General features: G+C 45.4%; 1 long non-coding RNA gene across 1 annotated transcript in view; it reads left to right on the top strand.

The window, feature by feature from the left end:
* LOC134737335 (uncharacterized) overlaps positions 1-23,539 on the top strand; it is a 49,793-nt gene extending 26,254 nt beyond the window's left edge. Inside the window, exons 2-3 of the long non-coding RNA XR_010122134.1 lie at positions 23,073-23,268; positions 23,368-23,539. This is a non-coding gene — a long non-coding RNA (uncharacterized lncRNA). The remainder of the gene's footprint in view (positions 1-23,072; positions 23,269-23,367) is intronic.
* Positions 23,540-23,734: the final 195 nt, after the last annotated feature.

Genomic DNA, 23,734 nt, shown 5'->3' with positions numbered 1-23,734 from the left:
AAAAAAAGGAGAAAAATGGGTATTAAAGGACTAAGAATTGGGAGGACCCAGGACATCCAGTTAGAGAGTGCCCAAGGGGGTTCAGCGTAATTACTTGCTTGGTCGGCAAGTTTTTGGGCTCTATCCTTGAGTTTTTTTATATTGTCATACACCAGGCCAGATTGATTTAGGTAAAAACAACACTTTTCATTTAAGAACATACAGAGTCCTCCTTTTTCAGCAGTAAGTCAAGGCCTCGGCGGTTTTGGAGGACAACTGCAGCTGAAGAGTCAACTTGGGCCTGGAGGACTGATAAAGTTTGTGATATGTCTGTGATGCTAGCAGAGAAGTCATTAGACAGGCTACGGAAGGTCGTGACAGAGGTTGAAATGCCTGCTATTCCAGTACCGAGAGCAATAGTGGAGGCAGAAAGTCCTAAACCGACCATCAAGGGAATTAGTGGAATAACTCTTTTTTGTAGTGTCGATGTCATGAGAGGAAGAGGGAGCTCTTCGGTCCCATTTGCAAATTGAATTTTGGGGGTAAGGAAGACTAGTGTGCATGTGCCTGTCCAATTAGCAGGTAGGCACATGTAGGTAGAGGATCCACAGAGGAAGAAGAGACCTTGTGCGAGGCAAAACTGGAGATGTAAAGTAAAAAGATGAGAAGGAGTGCTGAAAGGGGTGTCTTGTACCCAGACTCCTAGGGATCCAGCTAGGGTGGCAGCTGTCAGAGGTTGTAATGGGGACTGATGGGGTAACTGCGTAGAGGGGGAGGTTCGATTTTCATGGTGTATGAAAAAACGTTGAGTATCTACGAGCAAACTTTCACTCTTATTTTTGGGGCTGGGTATAAGTAAACAAGAAGAGGGCCTGGGAGGAGAGTCTGACAAGCAAGGGGAAGGTAGCCAAGGATGGAGTGAAATATAGGGTAAGTGTCTTCTTAAGCAGTAATTACTGGCTAACGTTTTAAGTTTGTCAGTACTGGTAGAGGGCTTCTCTGTAATATGGAGCTGGAAGGCTTTAGTTGTTTCAGTGATGTGTGTAGTTGGGCTTCGGAGATGAAGAGTAAAGGAACATCGAGAAGGTGAAATATTACCTAGGGGAATTCCAGTGGGTCTTTGCTGAGAGATACATAAAGGAGCGGCCACAGGAATAGTAGTTTGTGTTGTGAGAGGTCCAAATATGGGGGGAGTAGAGTTAATATAAGGAGGAATGTTTTTTAAATAAGTGCAGAGGAGGGTGGCAGCCTGCTGATGTGAAATGTCTGGGGAAGTCTTGCTGGACCTGTCTAGAAAGTAAATGAGTTCTTCAGGAGGGTAAAGGTGAGGGCTGTTAAAGGAAGTTCGGAGGTGTAAGGAGACAGGAGATGTTGCCTAGTCTGTCTGTAAGGCGGGGACAGCTGTGTAGGCACTGGAAGAAAGGGAAATGCAAAGCCAGCAATTGTTCACTAAGGAGGGATTAGAAGCGGCTAGGAGAGAATGGGTAAGGTTGATAGTGTGGTGGGGAGAGGTAAAGGGTGGTATAAGAATGGGAATGAGAATAAGAGTGAGTATAAAAGTAAAGAATAGAAATTCATCAGGGTGGAAGTATTGGAGGATGCCCTGCCAGCAAAGATCATCTACTTACTTTAAGAGGGAATTAAGAGTGGCGGTTTGGGGATAGCACCAAGAGATATCATCTATGATGGCTTGAAGAAACAGTGTAAACTGGCAGTGTAAATAAGAGTAGGGCATTTATAAGTAGTTGAGAATGGAGAATAGAGTATGACTAGACAGAAAATAGGGATGACAAGTTTTTTAGGGCTCGGCCTAAGTGGTGGGGGTGACTTTGTAAAGCCTTGTTGCAAAAAGTAGGGTAAGGACGAACAGACCTAATAGAATGAAGGGATGTATTAGGCTCATAAGGGTTATTACTGTTCTTCAGAAATATGAGTGAGTTTAAGGGAAGTAGGGGAGAGTACTTGCAAATTCTAGGAGGAAGAGGAGGGATTAGGCTGGCTGTCCGATGGACACAGCTTTATTCTGGAACGATGAACCTAGTGGGGAGGATCCTGCAGGTGGACAGCAGTCGGGGTACTAGAGATGACTAAGTAGGGTCCGGTCCATCGAGGTTGTAGAGTTTGAGGGGTCAGATTTTTAACAAGAACTGATCGTCTAGCTAGGGTGTCTTCATACGGCTGGGGATCTGGAGTAGGCAAGAGAAGATTACAGCCTGGTGAATTTCTTGTCTAGCCTGCTGGAGGACTGGAAGATAGTCGCCTAGAGGGCTGGTGTCTGGGATGAGGTTGGGGCTAAGCAAGAAAGTGCGTCCATATAAAAGTTCAAATGGACTGTACCCTGTAGCATCTTTAGGACAGGCTCTAATTCTGAGAAGGGCAAGAGGTAAAAGTACTGTCTAATCTTTATTAAGTTGGAGGCTAAGCTTGGTGAGGTGTGTCTTTAAAAGACTATTAGTCCGTTCTACGTTTCCTGAAGATTGAGGATGGTAAGGGAGATGAAGGTTCTACTGAATACCAAGAGCCTGAGAAACTACTTGGGTGATTTGACTAGTAAAGGCTGGTCTGTTATCAGACTGTATAGAGGTGGGAAGGCCAAACTGAGGAATGATTTCTGACAGAAGGGAAGAAATGACTGTGGTGGCCTTCTCAGACCCTGTGGGAAAGGCCTCTACTTATCCAGTGAAAGTGTCTACCTAGACTAAGATATTTTAGTTTTCTGACTTGAGGCATGTGAGTGAAGTCAATTTGCCAGTCCTGGGCAGGGGCAAATCTTTGAGCTTGATGTGTAGGAAAGGGAGGAGGCCTGAACAATCCTTGAGGGGTAGTAGAATAGCAGATGGAACACTGAGAAGTGATCTCCTTGAGGATAGATTTCTATGATGGAAAGGAAATGAGAGGTCTTAAGAGATGGGCCAGTGGCTTGTAACTTACATGGAAGAGGTTGTGAAATGACGACAGAATAGAATGGGCCTGTGAGGCTGGAAGGAGATATTTTCCTTGGTCTAAGAACTATTTGCCTTGTGTGGGAAGAGACTGATAGGTGGAATTTTCAGCGGGGGAGTAGGTGGGAGTGACTGATGTGAAGGAGAAAAACTGACCATGAGGGACAGAAGTTGGAGAGCTAGCTGCTTGTCTAGCTACTTTATCAGCATAAGCGTTGGGATCTGACGCCTTTTGATGCCTCTTGCAGTAAATGACTCCAGCTTCCTTTGGAAGTAAAGCGGCCTTGAGTAGAGTTTTTGTTAAAGAGGCATTAATGATAGAGGAACTTTGTGTAGTGAGGAAACTTCTTTCAGCCCATATGACCGCATGGTGGTGCAGAATATGAAAGGCATATTTAGAATCAGTATAGATATTGATGCGTAGTCTTTTTGCAAGAGTGAGGGCTTGAGTTAAGGCAACTAGTTCGGCTTGCTGAGAGGTAGTGGAGTGGGGCAGAGCAGTAGCCTTAATGATAGATGTGGAAGATACTATAGCATAGCCTGCGTTTGCTGGTGAGTGGTGATTAGGCCTGGTGGAACTGCCATCAATAAACCAAGTGTGATCAGGGTGAGAAACAGGGAAGAAGGAAATGTGGGGAAATGGGGTGAACGTCAGGTGGATCAGAGAGATACAGTCATGGGGGTCAGGTGTGGTATCAGGAATAATGTGGGAGGCTGGATTGAAGTCTGGGCCAGGAACAATGGTAATTGTGGGACTTAACAAAGAGTGAGTACAGCTGAAGGAGCCAGGGAGCAGAAAGTATATGTGTCAGGTGTGAGGAAGAAAATAGATTTTGGAAATTATGAGAGCTGTAGAGAGTGAGTGGAGCATAGTTTGTGATTTTGAGGGCCTCTAAAATTATTAGGGTGGCAGCAGCCACTGCACGGAGACATGATGGCCAGCCTAAAACAGTAAGGTCAAGTTGTTTGGACAAAAAGGCTACAGGAGGTGATCCTGGTCCTTGTGTAAGAATTCTGACTGCACAGCCTTGCACTTCAGCTGTGTGTAATGAAAAGGGTTGGGATGAGTCAGGGAGAGCTAGAGTGGGGGCAGTCTCTAACGCTGTCTTCAAGGAATGGAAAGAGGAGTGGGGAGAGGATTTAGGATCTGTGGGTCAACTAGGTTTTTTTTTTGTGTGTGTGAGTTTATATAATGGTTTTGTTAGGATGGCAAAACTAGGTATCTAAAGGCGAAAGTATCCAACCATGCCCAGGAAGGAAAGGAGTTGTTGTTTTGTAGAAGGGGTTGAGGTTTGAGAGATCAGTCGGACACGATCAGCAGGGAGAGCACGTGTGTTTTTATGAAGAATTATGCCGAGGTAGTGTTGTACCCAGGCGAGTTAAGGAAACGCCACACTTTGAGATGAATTAAGAGTCATTTATTAAGCCGGCGGCCAAAGAGACGGCTAATGCTCAAAATTCTCTCGGCCACAAGGAAGGGGCTCGATTAACTTTTATACCTAGTTTTAGGAAAGGGAGGGGGACTCAAATGTAATAATTCTACAGAAATAAAAACACGCAAGAATTAAAAGAATCATAATGGTTACAGAGTGATAAACAACTTAACAGACAAATGGTTACAAGGAAAGCAATGGTACCAGGTGCAAAGTTCTAAATATTTCATTATAATTAGATATAGGGTCTATGCCAGACAGGACCTCAAGGTTTTATGTTGTTATCTCTTTGAGAAAATTCCTGGGAACTTCATACATGGTTGGTGTTGGTACCTTATCAGTTAATTGGGCTCCTTTGAAATGCTGAGGATCTGTTTACCCAGGACAACTCCTTACCAAAGGGGGTTGGGTGAGGAGCCCTTAGTGTCTTAAATTAAGGGGTCAATTGGAGTTTGTCCGGCTTTCCTAGCTAGAGAGAATCTTATTTACATGAGAAGCAAGGCTAGGTGATTAAAGAGACAAGCAGGACAAAATTTAAAGTAATGAGTTAAAGTAAAAACAAGGTTAGGCATTTCATTTCCCCACTTGTGTTTTAGGGGAATCAACTCGTTGATTCTTCAGTTACAACAAGGGGGTTATATTGAGTTCTTAGATACATAAGGTTGACAGATGCTATGTGTTGTTTTACAAAATTAAGGAACAAATTTAATATACAAGGCCCAAAAAATTAAACTCAATGATATGATGATGATGGGTCCAGCTAACCCAGTGATTAAAGTAGTTAGCCAGGGGTTCCAGTTGAACATGCTTTGATACCAGGGTGTGTTATTTTCTCGTTCTTGTTGGCGCCTATCTAGATTTTCTCAAACTTTTTGGAGTGTATCTTTTATGACTCCAGATTGATTGGCGTAAAAGCCACAGCTTTCTCCTAGAGCTGCGCATAACCCCCTTGAGAGAGGAACAGCAGATCTAAGCCTTGGCGGTTTTGAAGCACTACTTCAGCTAGAGACTCTTCCTGGGAATGCAGTATATCTATGGCAGACTGAAGGTTATTTAAATCAGCATCTACCTGTTGGGACAAAGACATTAGTCCAGTTTCTCCTTGAACTAGGGCAGCTGTACCAATAGCTGCTGACCCAGCTATGCTAAGACCGGCTAAAAGAGGAACCAGTAGTGGGGCAGCTCTGCGTAGCCTGGGATGTAATTCCAGGGAAGCAATGAGGAGTTTGCCTTCTGATCCACTGTACACGTATACCTGGGGAAGGACATGAACTGGAACACACAAGAGAGGTTCTGATTTAGTTCCATTAATGCAGCGAGTGAGACCTGAGGTTGCAGGCCAGCCAGGTATTGTTAGGTGTTTGGTAAGAGACTGAGATGCTCATGGGAGTAAGCAGAGACTGATTACAAATAGCCCGAAAAGGAGAAATAGATAAGTCATATCCAGTACTAATTAGACAAGAAGCACTTCCAGACACAACTCCTAATGTGAAAGCATGAGGTTGTGCATGACAGGATAAAGGACCACCTTTATGTGCGACCTCTACTCCTAATGCTATATAATAAAGAGAGTTTTGCTTTTAAACATAACCAATAATCTTGGACTAGTTTAGGCTGGGTGAGGTTAAGGAAATGATGTACTCCACCAAGTATAGACATCAGACTGGGTTGGAGTTGATGTCTTTGTAGCTGGGTCTTAGGAACTGAGAATGGTGGCACAGTTAAATTAACTGTCAGGGTGTTTTTGGAACATAGGGTCACCTAGATCAGTTAAAGTTCCGATTGGCTTGGGTGGGCTCCAGGAGACCAAAATTTTCTTTTGGATGGTGAACATAGTTCCAGCATCGAACCCTGGGACATAAAGTCTTAATCCCCATGACATACCGTAGTACAATTGAGCTGAATTAGGTTCATGGACAATGATGTTAAAAGGGTTACAATTATTTTTAGAACATGATTTAGGATGAGAGGCACGACTTATTGAAAGAGTTGGAGATCTAGTTGATCCCCCAGAGTAAGTGGCTAAAGTTACACATGTCTAATCCAGGCAGAAGAACTGGTAGGTATCTCGACAGCTAGCATCAGGGTGATTTCCAGGACAGAGGTAAAAGTCAACTTTTTGGAGTCCTTTTTCAGCACCTTTGGAGCTTCCATATCTGGCTTGGCTCCCAGAGTGTCCAAATCCTGCTGCAAGGTCGACACCTCCTGCTCCCATGACTGGCAGGTTGTGATGCTCTTCGTGGGTACGAGCCGGTTCTGGGAACAGTATACATAAGTCGACTGCAAAGGTGACTTCCTTGGAGGTACCAGCCTTCCAAGTAGTACTGGCAAAAACACGTCCTGTTGTGAAAGAGGTGAGGAGGAAGAAGTAGGAAGGCACAGAAGACATTACAGGCAGGATAAACAAAAGAAGCAAATAAAAAGAGTTAATTTTAGTTTCACCCGACTTAGGCACAATTTTAAGGGGCCTGATCCAGGCTTGGGGACCCATGTTTCTGTTTGGGCTTTGTTGGCGTTTTTGATGAGGGAGTGATGAATCCAAGCAGGAATTCCTTCCACCGTCAGAGCTGTTGGCATTGTGAGGATGACAGTGTGAGGTCCCTTCCAAGCAGGAGTTAGTCCCCCTCTCTGGAACTTTTTAACAAACACCAGGTCACCAGGCTGGAACGAATGGCAGGGCCCCATCTGGTCAGGAATTGGACTGGGATGGGCTTCTCGAACAAGTGGCAGAATGATCTCTTGTAGCTGTTGGAGAGACTCATCGGAGAGCTTGAGTAAGGGCGATCAATTCAGCTTTTTGTGCTGAGGTGTTTGCCGGTAAAGCCTGAGCCCACAACACATCTGTCTGTGGTAACAGCTGCACCAGCTTTTCGTATCCCCTGTTCGAGAAAACTGCTGCCGTCTGTGAACATGGTGGCTTCGGCCTTTTTCAGGGGCGCATCTTGAAGATCTGGCCTGCCAGTTTCGGTAGCTTCTAACAGCTCCTGACGGTCATGGACAGGAGTATTAGAATCTGGATCTGTGTCTTGGTGGTAGGAGTGGGGATTTGCAGGATGGCTTCTTTCCGGGCACTGGTGAGTGCCCTTTTTCCTTGGTTTATCTCATACCCCATGTAGGACACTCTGGGAAGACAAAGCTGGGCCTTTTTGGCTGAGACTCGATACCTGAGCTCCTGAAGGAGGTAGAGCAGGTCTCTTGTGTGTTGTAGACAACCATCCATAGTTTCAGTCGCTATCAAAATATCGTCTACATACTGAAGAAGAGTACAGTTAGGGTGACTAGCTCAGAAGGGTATAAGATCTTGCTGAAGAGCCTCTCCAAAAAGAGTGGGGGAATTTTTAAAACCCTGAGGTAACTGAGTCCAAGTCAGCTGGGTAGTGTCTCCTGATCTTGGATCTGTCCATTCAAAAGCAAAAATCGGCTGGCTTTTGCGGGCCAGAGGAATAGCAAAGCATCTTTCAGGTCAAGGACAGTGTATACTGTACGTTCTGGTGGGAGCAGGCTGAGTAGAGTATAGGGATTAGGAATATAGAGTATAGGGATTAGGTTGGGTGGACAGTAACAGTCCGTTTATTAACTTCCCTTAAGTCTTGTACCAGCTGGTAATCATTTGTTCCAGGTTTCTGGACCAGCAAAAATGGCGTGTTCCAGGCAGACTGGCATGGGGTAAGTTTGCCAGCTTGTAACAGTCGTTGAATGTGGGGATTAATCCCCTCTCTATCCCGCTGACTCATGGGATATTGCTTTACCTGGACCGGTACAGCAGTGGCCACGAGTTCTACAACTACTGGCAGATGGTGTTTAGCCAGTCTGGGAGGGTTTGACTCTGCCCAAACTTGGGGAAAACGTGTCTGTAAGTCTAACAAAAGAGTATTAGTATTCTCCTCCGGTGATTGTGACGGTGAAACCAGAAGGTATTCTTCTGACAGAGGGGTAGTTAACAAGAGTTGGGCAGTGGGGGAAGTTGCATTTCCTAGTGTGAGATGAGCCTGCTGAGCTGAAAAGGAGATTGCAGCCTGTAACTTATGGAGCAGATCTCGTCCAAGGAGAGGAAAAGAACACTCTGGAACTACTAGGAAAGAGTGTGTCACTCTTTTCTGTCCCAAGTTTACTTCTCAGGAGTGTGTGACAGGATATTCTTGAGTAGCTCCAGTTGCCCCTTGTACAGTTATTGTTTTATTTGAGACACTGCCCAAGGGAGTCTGCAGTACCGAGTGTTCTGGCCCAGTGTCTACTAGGAAACGTACAGGCTGGCCCCCCACTGTAGCAGTTACCATGGGCTCCTGGGGGCCGAGAGCAAGGGAGCCCTGGCCCTGTCAATAGTCAGGTTCGTCTGTTGCGTGCAGGGTGAGAACTTTTTGTTTTCAGATTTTTCTTTAGGCAGTAATGGGCACTCCTTTTTCCAATGCCCAGTCTGCTTGCAACAGGCACAATGGTCTTTTCCTAGAGGGGCCTGTTCACCTCTTTTACTTTTCTGGTGGGAACCCGAGGTTCCTTGGCCATTTTTCTGGAATGGGGGTTTTCCTTTTTGCCCTCTTGTATAGCTGTTTGTAACCAAGATTTTTGCTTGTCTTTTATATGCTTTATCGGTGGCTTTTTCAGCCTGTGTTGCTTGTTTTTGTTTTTCAAATTCTCGGTTTTCAAAAACCTTCTGGGCTATTTCTAAAAGCCGACTGATATTCATCCCAGCAAATCCTTCCAGTTTTTGGAGTTTCCTCCTAATATCTGGGGCTGCCCGAGCCACAAACGCCAAATTAAGAGCACAGCTATTCTCGGGAGCCGCCGGGTCAAAAAGGGTATAAATTCGATAAGCCTCCTGGAGACATTCTAAAAACGCCCCTGGTGACTCATCAGGCCCCTGGACAACTTCAGTTGTCTTAGACAAGTTTATGGGCTTCTGAGCGGCTCCTTTAATACCCACGAGGAGATACCGGTGAAAATCATCTAAAGCTCTCCTTCCACCTGAGGAATTTGGGTCCCAATTAGGCCGGGTGGAGGGAAAGACCTCCTCCAGGAGGTCTCTAGCTTCCTCCTCAGGCCTACCGGCTGATGCAAGGAAGTGCTTTCTGGCCTCTCTTCGGATACGCTCCTTCTCCTCAGAGGTAAAGAGAGTTAAAAGGAGCTGTTGGCAGTCATCCCAGGTGGGTTGATGGGTCTGGAGCACAGACTCCATCAGTGAGGTCAAAGCCTGAGGCTTTTCAGAGAAGGGAGGATTATGAGTTTTCCAATTATACAAGTCTGAAGTGGGAAAAGGAACAGAAACCAGGAAGGGGGCTGAGCGCTCGTCTCCCGGAGGGACTTGTGCCTCTCTCGGTGGTAGTAGAGGGGCTGCTTCCTCCCACCGTGGCCGCAGCCAGGAGGCAATGGGCAGCGAGCCCACAGAGGATGTTGTCAAAGAGACATAGGACGACGCTAGAGGGGCAGGTTGGTTGTAAGGCGGCGGAACTGGGTGAGGGAGACTCTCTTCTTCAGAGGGAGGCAAAACAGGGGGAGCCGAACCGGCTGAGGGTCGAGGCGAAAATGTGGCCTGGCTCAGGAGTACTTTGGAGGTGGAGTTGTGAATAGCACATGCACGAGGCCACGGAGGAGGGTTTTTAACCAAACTTAGCCACTGATCTATATATGGAAACTGATCAGGGTGGCCGGGAGTTCCGGTAACAACTCCCCACAGGGTTGTTGAACAATGGTAGGATTTAATGACCCTTCAGAGGGCCATCCAACCCCAAACCTTGGCCATTCTAGTTCACAGTGTCCAGAGCTTGCCTTTTTAAAGGCAGACTCCATAGTCTTCTGAGAAACCAAGAGAAAAATTGTTCAACATACATTGGATAGGGCTCTAACTCTTACAGGGCTGGGAGGAAGTGTTTCCCATTTTATGGCTACTACTATTTAAAGGCAATTTAGCTAAGTCTCGAGCAGAAATATCAGATCCAACACGGGCAGAAAAACTCTTTCCCTGGGGGGCTGGAGTGTCGGAAAAACAGAATTAACATGATCAGGAAGAACAGAAAAACCACAACAGCTAATACCACTTGCCACATTGCTGTAGCTTTCAGATTGAGGGAGAGGAACTAGGGGCCGGCCCGTGGTCTCCTGGGCTGGATCGATCTAGGTGTCCTCCCTCTTTCCCTTTCTCTAGACTTATACCCTAAATATTTTTGATGTCTCTACGATTCAAAAGCAAACAGTTCAAATTCAGCTTTTTCCCTTAAGGGTTCAAGGAGTGAGAGCAGAGCCAAGTCTTGGAGATGCTGAACTTGCTGTCGCACTGGAAAATGAGATGTGCGGGGGAGGGGGCAAGGACGAGCAGGAAAAGGACCACTCGGATCGTCCTTAAGATGAGAGAGTAGCCACAGGGGAACAGAATAGGAGTCTAAGTGAAGTAAAGCATGACGAGCCTAGGTTTCTTTACACAAGGTCTTACTTAAGGGCACAGGAAAAGTTACAGAATGACAAAAAGGGTGAGCAAGAAAGTCTGCAGGGTGGCTGTTTTGAACCCACCACCAGTTTAGTTTAGACGAGGACCAATCACTAGGACGTGGGGTATGACAGTCTAAATACCCACAACCTTCATGGTGCCAGAAATTCCAATCAGGTGAATGCTCTCCACACTCTTTTCCATAACAACACTTTACTTGTTTATGACAGAAGAGACAAGACTGTCATGGCCAGTCTAAATGATTGATGAGAAATTTAACCTCTTGTGACAAAAAATCAGCACTAAGGACCTTGAAGAAATTTTTACCCAGACGTCGTGGACAATATCGACGTCCTGATATGTAACACCTTAACAACTATTAAACAAGACGATAGGCACTGAACAAAACAATAAACATAGAACAAACAATTGACCTTAAGGCATGTAAACGATTATGACAGTTTTCCCTGTTTTACCTTCTTTATTAGACAGACAAAGGAAGGGGGTCCCGTGATGGGATCATTCAGATGCCCACCTAGCCGCTCCCCCTGAGAGGACTTTGGCTCCTCTTAGCATAGGCAGGCCGGTATAAACCCCCAGCTCAGATCGAGCTATGCCTGATGCTGCCTTAAGCCTTATGAGGTCGCCACGGAACCGCAAGTGAGGGCCCACTCAAACTCCGTAGCTTTCGCCGTGGAGCTACAAATTGGAAGACAAATGCAAGCCTTTGTCCTCCCACATTCACACACCATTCACACAGAGTTTATAACCATTTTTTTCCTTTTTTTTCTTTTTCTTTCCCAGAGATTCTCCAAAAAACCTGAACAAAAGAAGGATGTAAGATAGAAAAGAGAGAAAGAAAGAGAGAAAGGGACTGGTCTGCCAGAAACCAAGACTTAACTCCCCAGCATCCTGGGCCTGCGAGTTAAGTCAAAGGGGAAAAAGTCTTCGTCAAGACCTCTTCCCACCCAAACCAAGATACAAAGGCGCCTACCAGAAAACCAAGGCTTAGCCCACTAGCATCCTAGTGTGACGGGCTAAATCAAAAGAGGGATGCCCTCGTCAGGGCCACTCTGCTCTTACCAGAAACGAAGTCAAAATCTGACCTACCTGACCCCAAGGTTAGATGCTAAGGACTCGAATGTTGAATTTTAGGGCACTGACATGGTGGTCGATCCGCTCTCCTCCAGAAGGCGGTCACTCTTTGGGGACCTGAAAAATTCTCTTCTCAGGTGGCACCCCCCCCTCTGAGCCGGCCGTCCTTCCGGGGGAGCCTGGAGCGAGACTGGCTCTTGCCCGGTGGCGTTAATATCTCGCTGGGGCCTCCAATTATGTTGTACCCAGTCGAGTTAAAGAAACGCCACACTTTGAGACGAATTAAGGGTCATTTATTAAGCCGGCGGCCAAAGAGACGGCTAATGCTCAAAATTCTCTCGGCCATGAGGAAGAGGCTTGATTAGCTTTTATACCTAGGTTTAGGAAGGGGAGGGGGACTCAAATGTAATAATTCTACAGAAAAACACACAAGAATTAAAAGAATCAAAATGGTTACAGAGTGATAACTTAAAAGACAAATGGTTACAAGAAGAGCAACGGTACCAGGTGCAAGGTTCTAAATCTTTCATTATAATTAGATATAGGGTCTATGCCGGATACGAACTCAAGGTTTTATGTTGTTATCTCTTGGAGAAAATTCCTGGGAACTTCATACATGGTTGGTGTTGGTACCTTATCAGTAATTGGGCTCCTTTGAAATGCTGAGGATCTGTTTACCCAGGACAACTCCTTACGAAAGGGGGTTGGGTGAGGAGCCCTTAGTGTCTTGTAAATTAAGGGGTCAATTGGAGTTTGTCCGGCTTTCCTAGCTAGAGAGAATCTTATTTACATGAGAAGCAAGGCTAGGTGATTAAAGAGACAAGCAGGACAAAATTCAAAGTAATGAGTTAAAGTAAAAACAAGGTTAGGCATTTCAGTAGATAACGGATGGAGAAGAAATTTGAGCTTTGGAGGGGGGATACCTGATATCTTTTGGAGAATAAATGCTGAAGGAGCAGAAGTGTGTCTTGTTGAGAAGATTCAAAGGAGGGCTATAAAGAAGAAGGTCATCAATATATTGAATAAGGTGAGAAGCGGAGGTGTGGAAAGAAAGTAAATCATGAGAAAGAGCTTGGCTGAAGTAATGAGGGCTGTCCTTGAAACCTTGCGGCAGCACAGCCTAGGTAAGCTGCTGGGACTGATGGGTGTCAGGGTCAGTCCAGGTGAAAGCAAAGAGAGGCTGGGACGAGTGGTGCAGGGGAATAGTGAAAAACGCATCTTTAAGATCAAGAATGGAATAGTGAGTTGTGGAGGAAGGTATTGAGGACAAAAGAGTGTAAGGGTTGGGTACCACAGGGTGGATAGGCAAAACAATTTGGTTGATAAGGCGCAGATCTTGAACTAATCTGCAAGACTTGTCTGGTTTTTGGACAGGTAAAATTGGGGAATTGTAAGGAGAGTTTATAGGTTTTAGAAGCCCATGCTGTAGCAGGAGAGTGATAACAGGCTTTAATCCTTTTAAAGCATGCTGTGGGATGGGATATTGGCATTGAGTGGGGTAAGGGTGGTTAGGTTTTAATGGGATGGTAATGGGCATGTGATCGGTTGCCAGGGAAGGAGTAGAGATGTCCCATACTTGTGGGTTAAGGTGGGGGGATACGAGAGGAAGACGCAAAGGAGGCTTTGGGTTAGAAGGGTGGCAATGAGATGCAGCTATAGTCTAGGAATAGTCAGGGAAGCAGATAATTTGGTTAAAATATCTCAGACTAATAAGGGAACTGGGCAGGTGGGTATAACTAAAAAAGAGTGCATAAAAGAGTGTTGTCTAAGTTGGCACAAGAGTGGGGGAGTTTTCAGGGGTTTTGAAGCTTGGCCGTCAATACTTACAACCGTTATCGGGGCAAGGGAAACAGGCCTTTGAAAAGAAGGCAATGTGGAGTGGGTAGCTCCTGTATCGATTAAACAGGGGATGGACTTACCTTCCACTGTGAGAGTTACTTGAAGCTCGGCATCCATGATGGTCCAGAGGGCTTCTGAGGCGATCAGGCAGCATCTATCTTCAGTCGCTAAGCCTAGTAGATCTGGGAAGGAGTCAGTCAGACAGCCTTGGGCTAGAGCTTTAGGGGCTCTAGGAGTGGCTGCCAGGTGAGCTGGGCAGTCTGCCTTCCAGTGGGTCCCTGTACAGATAGGACATGGCTTGGAAGGAATCCCGGGCTTCGGGCATTCCTTGGCCCAGTGGCCAGATTTCTGGCACTTGAGGCAAGATCCTGATGGAGGAAGTCTTGTAGGAATGCTTGACTGATGCGGCTTAGGCATGTGTGGCTTTGGCATTTCGAAGTTCTCATATGCTGGAGGTGTGGCTGGGTTTTGTCTCACAGCAGAGGCAAGTAACTGTAACTCAGAAATGCATTGCCATCTGGCTGCTTCCTCTCTATTATTATACACCTTGAAGGCGAGGTTGATTAATTCCTGTTGTGGGGTTTGAGGGCCAGATTCTAATTTTTGAAGTTTTTTCCTAATGTCAGGAGTGGATTGGGTGATAAAATGCATATTAAGAATAAGGCATCCTTCTGGCCCTTCTGGGTCTAGGGCAGTATAGTGTCTAAGGGTTGCTGCTAAGCCAGCCATGAACTGGGCTGGGTTTTCATCTTTACCTTGAGTAGTTTCTTTAAGTTTGTCATAATTAACAGCTTTGTAAGCTGCCTTTTTAAGCCCTTCAGCTAGGCAGGAAATCATGTAATCTCACCTAGCTATACCTGGGGAATTTGCCTGGTAGTTCCATTGGGGATCCTCTCGGGGAACTGCTCTAATGCCTTCCTGGTGGTCTGGCTCGTGAAGCCGGTGGTTATCAGCGTGAGATTGAGCTAGAGAAAAAACTCTTTCCTGTTCATCTGGGGAGAGGGTAGAAGTCAGGATGACATTTAAGGCACTTTAGGTTAAATCGTAGGACAGAGTTAGATATTGGAATTCCTGTATATATTTAGTGGGGTCTGACGAGAAAGAGCTTAAATGCTGACTGCTCTGAGAGAGGTCTGATAGAGAAAAAGGTACATGTACTTTGACTATGCCTTCAGCTCTAGCCACCTCTTTAAGAGGAAGTTTTTGGGCAGGTGGGGAAGAGCTAGTCGCGGACCTAAACTGTAAGCTGGACCAGGTGTGAGGAGGGGAGGTGGTAGAAGGATTATAGGGTGGAGGAGTGGAGGCTGAGGAGGAATTGGGACTTAGCTTGGCCTGGCGATGAGCAGCCTGGGGAGGAGGGGAAAGGTCAGATGGGTCTGTAGAAAAGGAAGACTGAAAAGAGTCAGCGACGCTTGGGGTTGGGACTGAGGGGACAGGTGGGAGGGAAAGAAGGAGGATTTGGGAGGAAATCGCATTGGGAACAGAGACTAGGGAGGGAATGAAGTGTGAAAAATGCCTGGATGTAAGGCACCTCAGACCATTTGCCCATTTTTCGACAAAAATTATTTAGGTCTTGTAGGATGGAGAAATCGAAAGTGCCGTTTTCTGGCCATTTAGAGCCATTGTCAAGTTTGTATTGGGGTCAAGCGGCATTGCAGAAGAAGACAAGGCATTTAGGTTTTAGGTCAGGTGTGCATTGAAGAGGTTTTAGGTTTTTAAGAACACAGGCTAAGGGAGAAGGAGGAGGAATGGATGGTGGAAGCTTGCCCATAGTGAAGGAAGCAAGCCTAGAGAAAAGAGAGAGTAGAGACAGAGGGAAGTGGTTCGGGGGTTCTTACCTTCCAGAAAAGTGGGAAAGGGGTCAGGGCATGGAAATAAGGGGTTGGGGCACAGAGATAAGAGGTCGGGGCATGGAAATAAGGGATCAGGGTACAAAGATAAGAGGTCGGGGCACGGAAATAAGGGATCAGGGTACAGAGATAAGAGGTCGGGGTGCGGAAATAAGGGATCAGGGCACAGAGATAAGAGGTCAGGGCATGGAAATAAGGGATCGGGGCACAGAGATAAGAGGTCAGGGCATGGAAATAAGGGATTTGGGGGTTCTTGCCCCCCAGAAAAGCAGAGAAGGGGTAGAGACATGGATAGAAGGGGTTGGGATACTTGCCCCTCTCCCAGAAAATTGGGACTTGCTGCTAAGGGTGAAGGACTAAGGCAGGCATCCCTGTGTGGTCTGACACCTCTGAAACCTGGGTGAATAATCAGAGAGGCGTCCCTGCAATGATTAAACACCAAGGGAAGGCTGCCTTCTTTTTTTTTTTTTTTTTTTTTTGAGATGGAGTCTTGCTCTGTTGCCCAGGCTGGAGTGCAGTGGCACAATCTTAGCTCACTGCAAGCTCTGCCTCCTGGGTTCAAGCTATTCTGCCTCAGCCTCCTGAGTAGCTGGTACTACAGGTACCTGCCACCACGCCTGGCTAATTTTTTTGTATTTTTAGTAGAGACGGGGTTTCACCTTGTTAGCCAGGATGGTCTCGATCTCCTGACCTCGTGATCTGCCCGCCTCGGCCTCCCAAAGTGCTGGGATTACAGGCATGAGCCACCGTGCCCAGCAAGGCTGCCTTCTTTAGTCCATGACCGGCGCCGGAGTTTTGGGTCCACGGATAAAACGTGTCTTCTTTGTCTCTACTAGAAAATGAAAGGAATTGAAATTAAGAGAAGGGAGAGATTGAAGTGTGGCGCCAAGATTGAAAGGAGAAAGAGGTGGAGGGATAGTGAGGGAGGTTGGAGAAGAGAGTAAAAAGAGGCTGCTTACCAGATTTGAAATTGGTGAGATGTTTCTTGGGCTGGTCCGTCTGAGGACCTGAGGTCGTAGGTGGATCTTTCTCGCGGAGCAAAGAACAGGAGGACAGGGGATTGATCTCCCAAGGGAGGTCCCCCGATCCAAGTCACAGCACCAAATTTCATGCGCGTCCATGTGAAGAGACCACCAAACAGGCTTTATGTGAGCAATAAAGCTTTTAATCACCTGGGTGCAGGCGGGCTGAGTCCGAAAAGAGTCAGCGAAGGGAGACAGGGGTGGGGCCATTTTATAAGATTTGGGTAGGAAAAGGAAAATTACAGTCAAAGGGGGTTTGTTCTCTGACAGGCGGAGTGGGGGTCTCAAGGTGCTCAGTGGGGGAGATTTTTGAGCCAGGATGAGCCAGGAGAAGGACTTTCCCAAGGTAATGTCATCACTTAAGGCAAGGACCGGCCATTTTCACTTCTTTTGTGGTGGAATGTCATCAGTTAAGGTGGGGCAAGGCATATTCACTTCTTTTGTGATTCTTCAGTTACTTCAGGCCATCTGAGCATATATATATGTGCAAGTCACAGGGGATGCGATGGCTTGGCTTGGGCTGAGGCCTGACAGTAAAATATACATAAAATATACCATCTTAACCATTTTTCAAAGTTACAGTTCACCCGGGTGCCATGGCTCACACCTGTAATCCCAACACTTTGGGAGGCCAAGGCAGGCAGATCACCTGAGGTCAGGAGTTCGAGACCAGCCTGGCCAACATGGTGAAACCCGTTTCTACTAAAAATACAAAAATTAGCTGAGCATAGTGGCTTGTGCCTGTAATTCCAGCTACTCGGGAGGCTGAGGCAAGATAATTGCTTGAACCTGGGAGGCAGAAGTTGCAGTGAGCCGAGATTGCACCACTGCACTCCTGCCTGGGTGAAAACAGCAAAACTCCGTCTCAAAAAAAAAAAGTTACAGTTTAATGGTATTAAAATCCCCTAATAATGTTGTATAACCACAACAGTCATCCGTCTCCAGCACTCTTTTCACCCGTAAAACTGCATCTCTATATCCATTAAGCATTAAACACTAACTCCTCATCCCCCAGCCCCAAGCCCCTAGCACCCACCCCTCTATTGTCTGTCTCTATAGATTTGACAACTCTAGGCACCTCAAATAAGTGGTATCCTGCATTATTTGCCTTTCTGTCACTGACTTATTTTACTGAGCCTAACGTCCTCAAGTTTCATCCATGTTGTAGCATATTGTACCATTTCCTTCCTTTTTAAGGCTGAATAATATTCCACTTTTTGTATACACAGCATTTTGCTTAGTCATTCATCTGTCAATGGATACTTGAGTTGTCTTCACTTTGTAGGTATTGAGGATAATGCTGGCATGAACGTGAGTGTCCAAATATCTCTTCAAGACCCTGCTTTTAATTATTTCATATATGTACCCAGAAATGAAATTGTTGCATTATATGGAAATTCTATTTTTAACTTTTTGAAGAACCTCCATACTGTTCTCCACAGTGACTATACGGTTTTACATTCCCAAAGCACGCAAGGATTCTGATTTCTCCACATCCTTGCCAACATTTATTTGTGTGAGTGTGCATGTGTTATAGTAGCCATCCTAATGGATGTGAGGTGGTAGTTTGGATTTGCATTTCTCTAATGATTAGTGATGAGTACCTTTATATGTGTTTATTTGTCATTTGTATATCTTCTTCGGAGAAATGTCTATTCATGTCCTTTGCCCATTTTTGAATCACGTTGTTTCTTTGTTCTTGAGTTTTAGGAGTTCTAAATATTGTGGATATTAATTACTTATCAGACATGTGATCTGTAAATATTTTCTATTCTGTGAATTGCCTTCTTACTCTGTTGACAGTATTTTATTTTATTATTATTATACTTTAAGTTTTAAGGTACATGTGCACAATGTGCAGGTTTGTTACATATGTATCCATGTGCCATGTTGGTGTGCAGCACCCATTAACTCGTCATTTAGCATTAGGTATTTTTTTAAAATTATTATTTGTAGAGATGGGGTCTCCCTATGTTGCCTAGGCCGGTCTCCATTTCCTGGACTCAAGGGACCTTCCCACTTTGGCCTCCCCAAGTGCTGGGATTACAGCATGGACCACTGCACCTGGCTTATTGACAGAATCTTTTGATGAACCACATTTAAAATTTTTCATGAAGTCCAATTTGTCTATTGTTTTCCTTTGTTGCCTGTGCCTTTGGTGTCATATCTAAGAAATCACTGCCACATCCAGTGCTGTGAAGCTCTTGCCCTGTTTTCTTCTAGGAATTTGTTTTAGGTCTTAGATCCATTTTGATTTTTGTATGTAGTGTTAGGTAAGGGTCAAATTCTGGTTTTTTGCGTGTGGATATCCAGTTTTCCCAGCACCATTTGTTGAAAACACTGTCCTTTCCCCACTGAACAGTCTTGGCACCCTTGTCAAGAATAATTTGACCATAGGCCGGGCGTGGTGGTTCACGCCTGTAATCCCAGCACTTTGGGAGGCCAAGGCAAGTGGATCACTTGAGGTCAGGAGTTCAAGACCAGCCTGGCCAACATGGTGAAACCCCATCTCTACTAAAAATACAAAAATAATTAGCCAGGTGTTCTGGTGCACACCTGTAATTCTAGCTACTCAGGAGGCTGAGGCAGGAGAATCGCTGGAACCCAGGAAGTGGAGGTTTCGGTGAGCTGCACTGCACTCCAGCCTGGGCAACAGAGGGATATGTCTCAAAAAAAAAAAAAAAAATCATTTGACCATAAATGCCAGGGTTTATTCCTGGGCTTCTATTCTATTCTATTGGTTTATATGTCTCTCTTTATGCCAGTACCATAATGTCTTGACTACTGTAGCTTTGTAGTAAATTTTGAAATAAGGAAGTATGCGTTCTCTAGCTTTGTTCTTTTTTAAGATTGTTTGGCTATTTATGGTCCCTTGAGGTTCTCTATTAATTTTAGAATAGATTTTTCTATTTCTGCAAGAACATATCATTGGGATTTGGATAGGGATTGCATTGAATCTGTAGATTGCTTTGGGTAGTATTAACATTTTAGCAATGTTATGTCTTCCAATTCATATACAGGGAATGTGTTTCCGTATCTTAATGTTTTCTTTAATTTCTTTCAGCAGTGTCTTGTAGTTTCTATTGTACACACATTTCACTTCTTTGGTTAATTCTTAAGTATTTTATTCTTTTTATGCTATTGTAAAAGGGATTATTTTTATAATTTCCTTTTTTAGATTCTTCATTGGTATCATATAGAAACACCACTGATGTGCGTGTGTTCTGAGCAGGGTCTCACAATATTGCCCAGGCTGGATGGAGTGAGTGCAGTGATGTGATCGTAGCTGACTGCAGCCTCAACCTCCCAGGCTCAAGTGACCCTCCTTCCTCAGCTTCCCGAAGTGCTGAGATTAGAGGTGTGAGCCACGGCACTCAGCTGATTTTTGTGTGTTGACTTTGTATCCTGCTACTTTGCTGAATTCATTTATTAGTTCTAATAGTTTTTTTGTGTGTGTATGGACACTTTAGGGCTTTCTACATTTTCAAATCATATTATCTGCAAACAGATAATTTTACTTCATTTCCAAATCGAATGCCTTGTACTTCTTTTTCTTCTTAATTTCTCTAGCTAGAAATTTTAGTGCTCTGAATAGAAGTGGCGAAAGAGGGCATCCCTGCCTTGTTCTTGTTCTTAGAGGAAAATCTTTCTCTTTCGCTAATGAGTAAAATGTTTGCTGTGGGTTTTTACGTATGGCTTTTACGTTGACGTAGTTTCCTTCTGTTCCTAGTTTGTTTGTGTTGGTTTTTTTTTTTTTTTTTTTTTTTTTTTTTTGACAGGGTCTTGTTCTGTCATGCAGGCTGGAGTGCAGTGGCATGATCACAGCTCACTGCTGCCTTGACCTCCCTGGCTCAAGCAATCCTCCCACCTCAGCCTCCCAAGTAGCTGGGACCACAGGCACGCACAACCACGCCTGGCTAATTAAGAAAAACTTTTTTGGTAGAGACAGGGTCTTGCCACATTCCCCAAGCTGGTCTCGAACCCCTGGGCTCAAGTAACCTAGTTGCAAAAAGTTTAAAACCGGTTTTTAAATAGCCCAACTTTCATCGTTGGCAGGATGTGCGTTCTAATAAAATTACTCTTACAGCTAGAAACAGAAGACCCTTTCCTTGCATTTCGAATCGTTTTGTTCCACTGCTGTATTTATAGTCTGATGAAGAGCATCTTACCCCTGCACAGTGCTTTTAAACTCTGCTTTGCCTGATATGAATACCCTTATTTTCTGCTCGTACCCTATTTTTCTATCCACTTATTTTCAGCCTGTCACTTTTATGATTATTACATCAACAGCATATTCCTGAGTTCTAGTTTCAGCCCCAATCTGACCACCTGTCTTCTAAAGAGAATAAACAGATTTAGTGTAACAATGTATTTCTTGGTTTGTTTAGGAAAGACGGGGTTCAGGGAAACTTCCTCCTACTCCTGACAGCAAAGTTCAGAAACAAGTAAGAATTAGGGCTTGAAAGACAAATGGGCGGGTGGGGTGGGAACTTCTTAATTTGGCTTTTAAATTTTTATTACTTTTTTATAGAGATGAGATCTCACTGTGTTGCCCCAGCTGGTCTCGGACTCCTGGGCTCAAGCAATCCGTCCGTCTTGCCCTCCCAAAGCACTGAGATTACAGGCGTGAGCCACCCTGCCCAGCCTAGAAAGCATTTTTGACTGAACCAAAAATGCAAATCCTCACCAAAATCTCTCAGTGAAGTCACTAAGCTCCCATGAGAGTGGAGTGTGGAGAGGCCAAGGGCACTCCTCTAGTGCCAAGATCCCACAGAGAAACATGAGGCCAGGGCACGAGCACCTCCTCCCAACAGGACCCCGTGGCTGGGCCTTTGAACCGTTAGATGCAGCCCTGGAGCCGCGGTCAGAGCATGGCTGTCCCCATGAAGGGAAGCAGCAGCCGGCACGGCCTGTTCTCCCATCTTCACATCACTCCCTCCATACAAACCACTGCTTCCCGCCGCCTCCTGTGACAACGCCTGGCGAGGTGGTCATGCCCCCTTCAGCCCTCCTGAAGTGCCCTCTGGGAAATAAGGCACGACGGACAAATGGATTCAACATCGCTTTTTCTTTTTAAAACTAAACCTTGCTTGAGGGGCATGGTTTGGATGAGTTCTCTGACTTCATCCCTGGATTAGACAAATGGTCCCCCCCCCCCGCCCCCGGTCATGGGCAGAGGCCTCCATGAGACGTGTCTAACCCAGGGATGCAGACTTCTCCCTTCGGCAGGACAGAAAGTCTACTGTGTGGAAGAGGACGATCCGGAATGTGTCCTCTCCATGGGCGGACAAATCCAGGCTGGAGCCCAGAGCGTGCCCTGCTCCTCGGCCTCTCCTCCTTGGCGGGGTAGGAAAGGCAGTTCTGGGGCCACGGTGCGTGCCATGGGGGGTGTTCTCCCTCACAATGCTTTCTATGTGCACTTTTATCTTCTCCTTTTCCTTAGCTCTTCTAAAAGATTAAGGTGCAAATCACATACAATCAAATGCATAGGTCTCAAGTGTAGGTTTCGATGAGTTTGGACACATATATACGTTCACATAACCACCATCACCAACAAGCTGTGGAAGACTTCCCTCACCCCAGGTGTCCCTGTGCTCTTTCCAGCCAATCCTTCCCTCTTCCCTGCCAGGAGAAAACACTATTCGAACTTCTCCCATCAATTAGTTTGGTCAGTTCTAGAGCTTCATATAGACGCTTACATATCTTACTTCTTTCGCTTAACACATTGATTTATTTTTGAGACAGGTTCTCACTCTGTCACCCAGGCTGGAGTGCAGTGGCACGATCTCAGCTCACAGCAACCTCCGCCTCCCGGGTTCAAGCAATTCTCATGCCTCATCCTCCTGAGTAGCTGGGATTACAGGCATGCACCACCATACTGGGCTAATTTTTGTTAAAATTTTAGTAGGGACGGGTTTTCACCATGTTGATCAGGCTAGTCTTGAACTCCTGGCCTCAGGTGATCCGCCTGCCTTGACTTTCCAAAGTGCTGGGATTACAGGCGTGAGCCACCGTGTCCAGCCTTTAACACGTTTTTGAGATGCATACACATGGCTGCATTCATCACCATTCACCCCCGTTGGTTACTGAGTAGAAGTCCATCGTATGACTACACCAGAATCTGCTTATCCACCCTGCTGTTGTTAGACATATTGTGAATAAAGTGATAATAAACATCCTTGTACAAATCATCTGTGGACATGTATTTGCACTGAGTATCTAGGAGAGTCTGCAGGAGTATGTCTAATTTTTTAAAACCCCCAAACCAAAAAATGAATTTGCCCACTAGTTTCCTAAACTGGATGTATTATTTTAGACAGTAATAGGTGAGTTGTAGCAGCTGCACATTCTCATTACTATTTGGTGATGTCTTTTCCATTTGAACACTAATAGATGGAAAATGGGACCTTTTTGTGATTCTAACCTGCCCTCCCTAGGGAGTAATGATGTTAAACAACTTTTCATGTTCTTATTGGCCACTCATGTATACACAGGTCGATTTCAGGTTTTGGACTTTACGATGGTGTGGAAGCATTAAGCTCTCAGCAGAAGCCACACTCTGAATTCCAATCTTTTCCTGGGCTGGTGATGGATGCGCAGCACGGTGCCCTCCTGCAGTACTGAGCCGTGGCAGGGAGCAGCAGTCCCAGCCAGCTGTGCCACCGCGAGGGGAAGTGGCCGGCATGGATCGTAAGTCAGGGAACATCTGTCCCTTCTTTGTGAATATCTGTGTTCAAGTCTCTTGCTCATTTGTTAAATTGGGCTTTTCATCTTAATTTTGATTTGCAGTTTTCTCCCCTATATCTGAGGTCTGAGTCCTTTGTCAGGACACACAGTGTGATTTCTTGCCTGGCACTCCATTCCTTGCTTGTCCATTTTCAAGAGCAGAACATTTTCACGTTGACGGAAGCCCGATGTCTTTCTTCTATGGTATGTGCTCTGCATCCAAAGCAGCCTTCGCCCATCCCACATTTTAGGTAATTTTTTCTTCTAAAAACTTCATTGTTTAAGTGCGCTCATGTTTGGAACTGCAATCAATTTTGGATGAATTCTTGTGTATGACGTGCAGTAGGAATAAAGGCTCATGTCTTTCCATACGGATAGCCAGTTTTATTCACAGACACAGGTAGTGGCCAAACCTGGCACATGGACGCAG

Source organism: Symphalangus syndactylus, chromosome 1 (genome assembly GCF_028878055.3).
Source record: "Symphalangus syndactylus isolate Jambi chromosome 1, NHGRI_mSymSyn1-v2.1_pri, whole genome shotgun sequence".
Lineage (NCBI taxonomy): Eukaryota > Metazoa > Chordata > Mammalia > Primates > Hylobatidae > Symphalangus > Symphalangus syndactylus.
The sequence above is the reverse complement of the archived record's forward strand: the minus strand, read 5'-3'. Positions and strand labels throughout refer to the sequence as shown.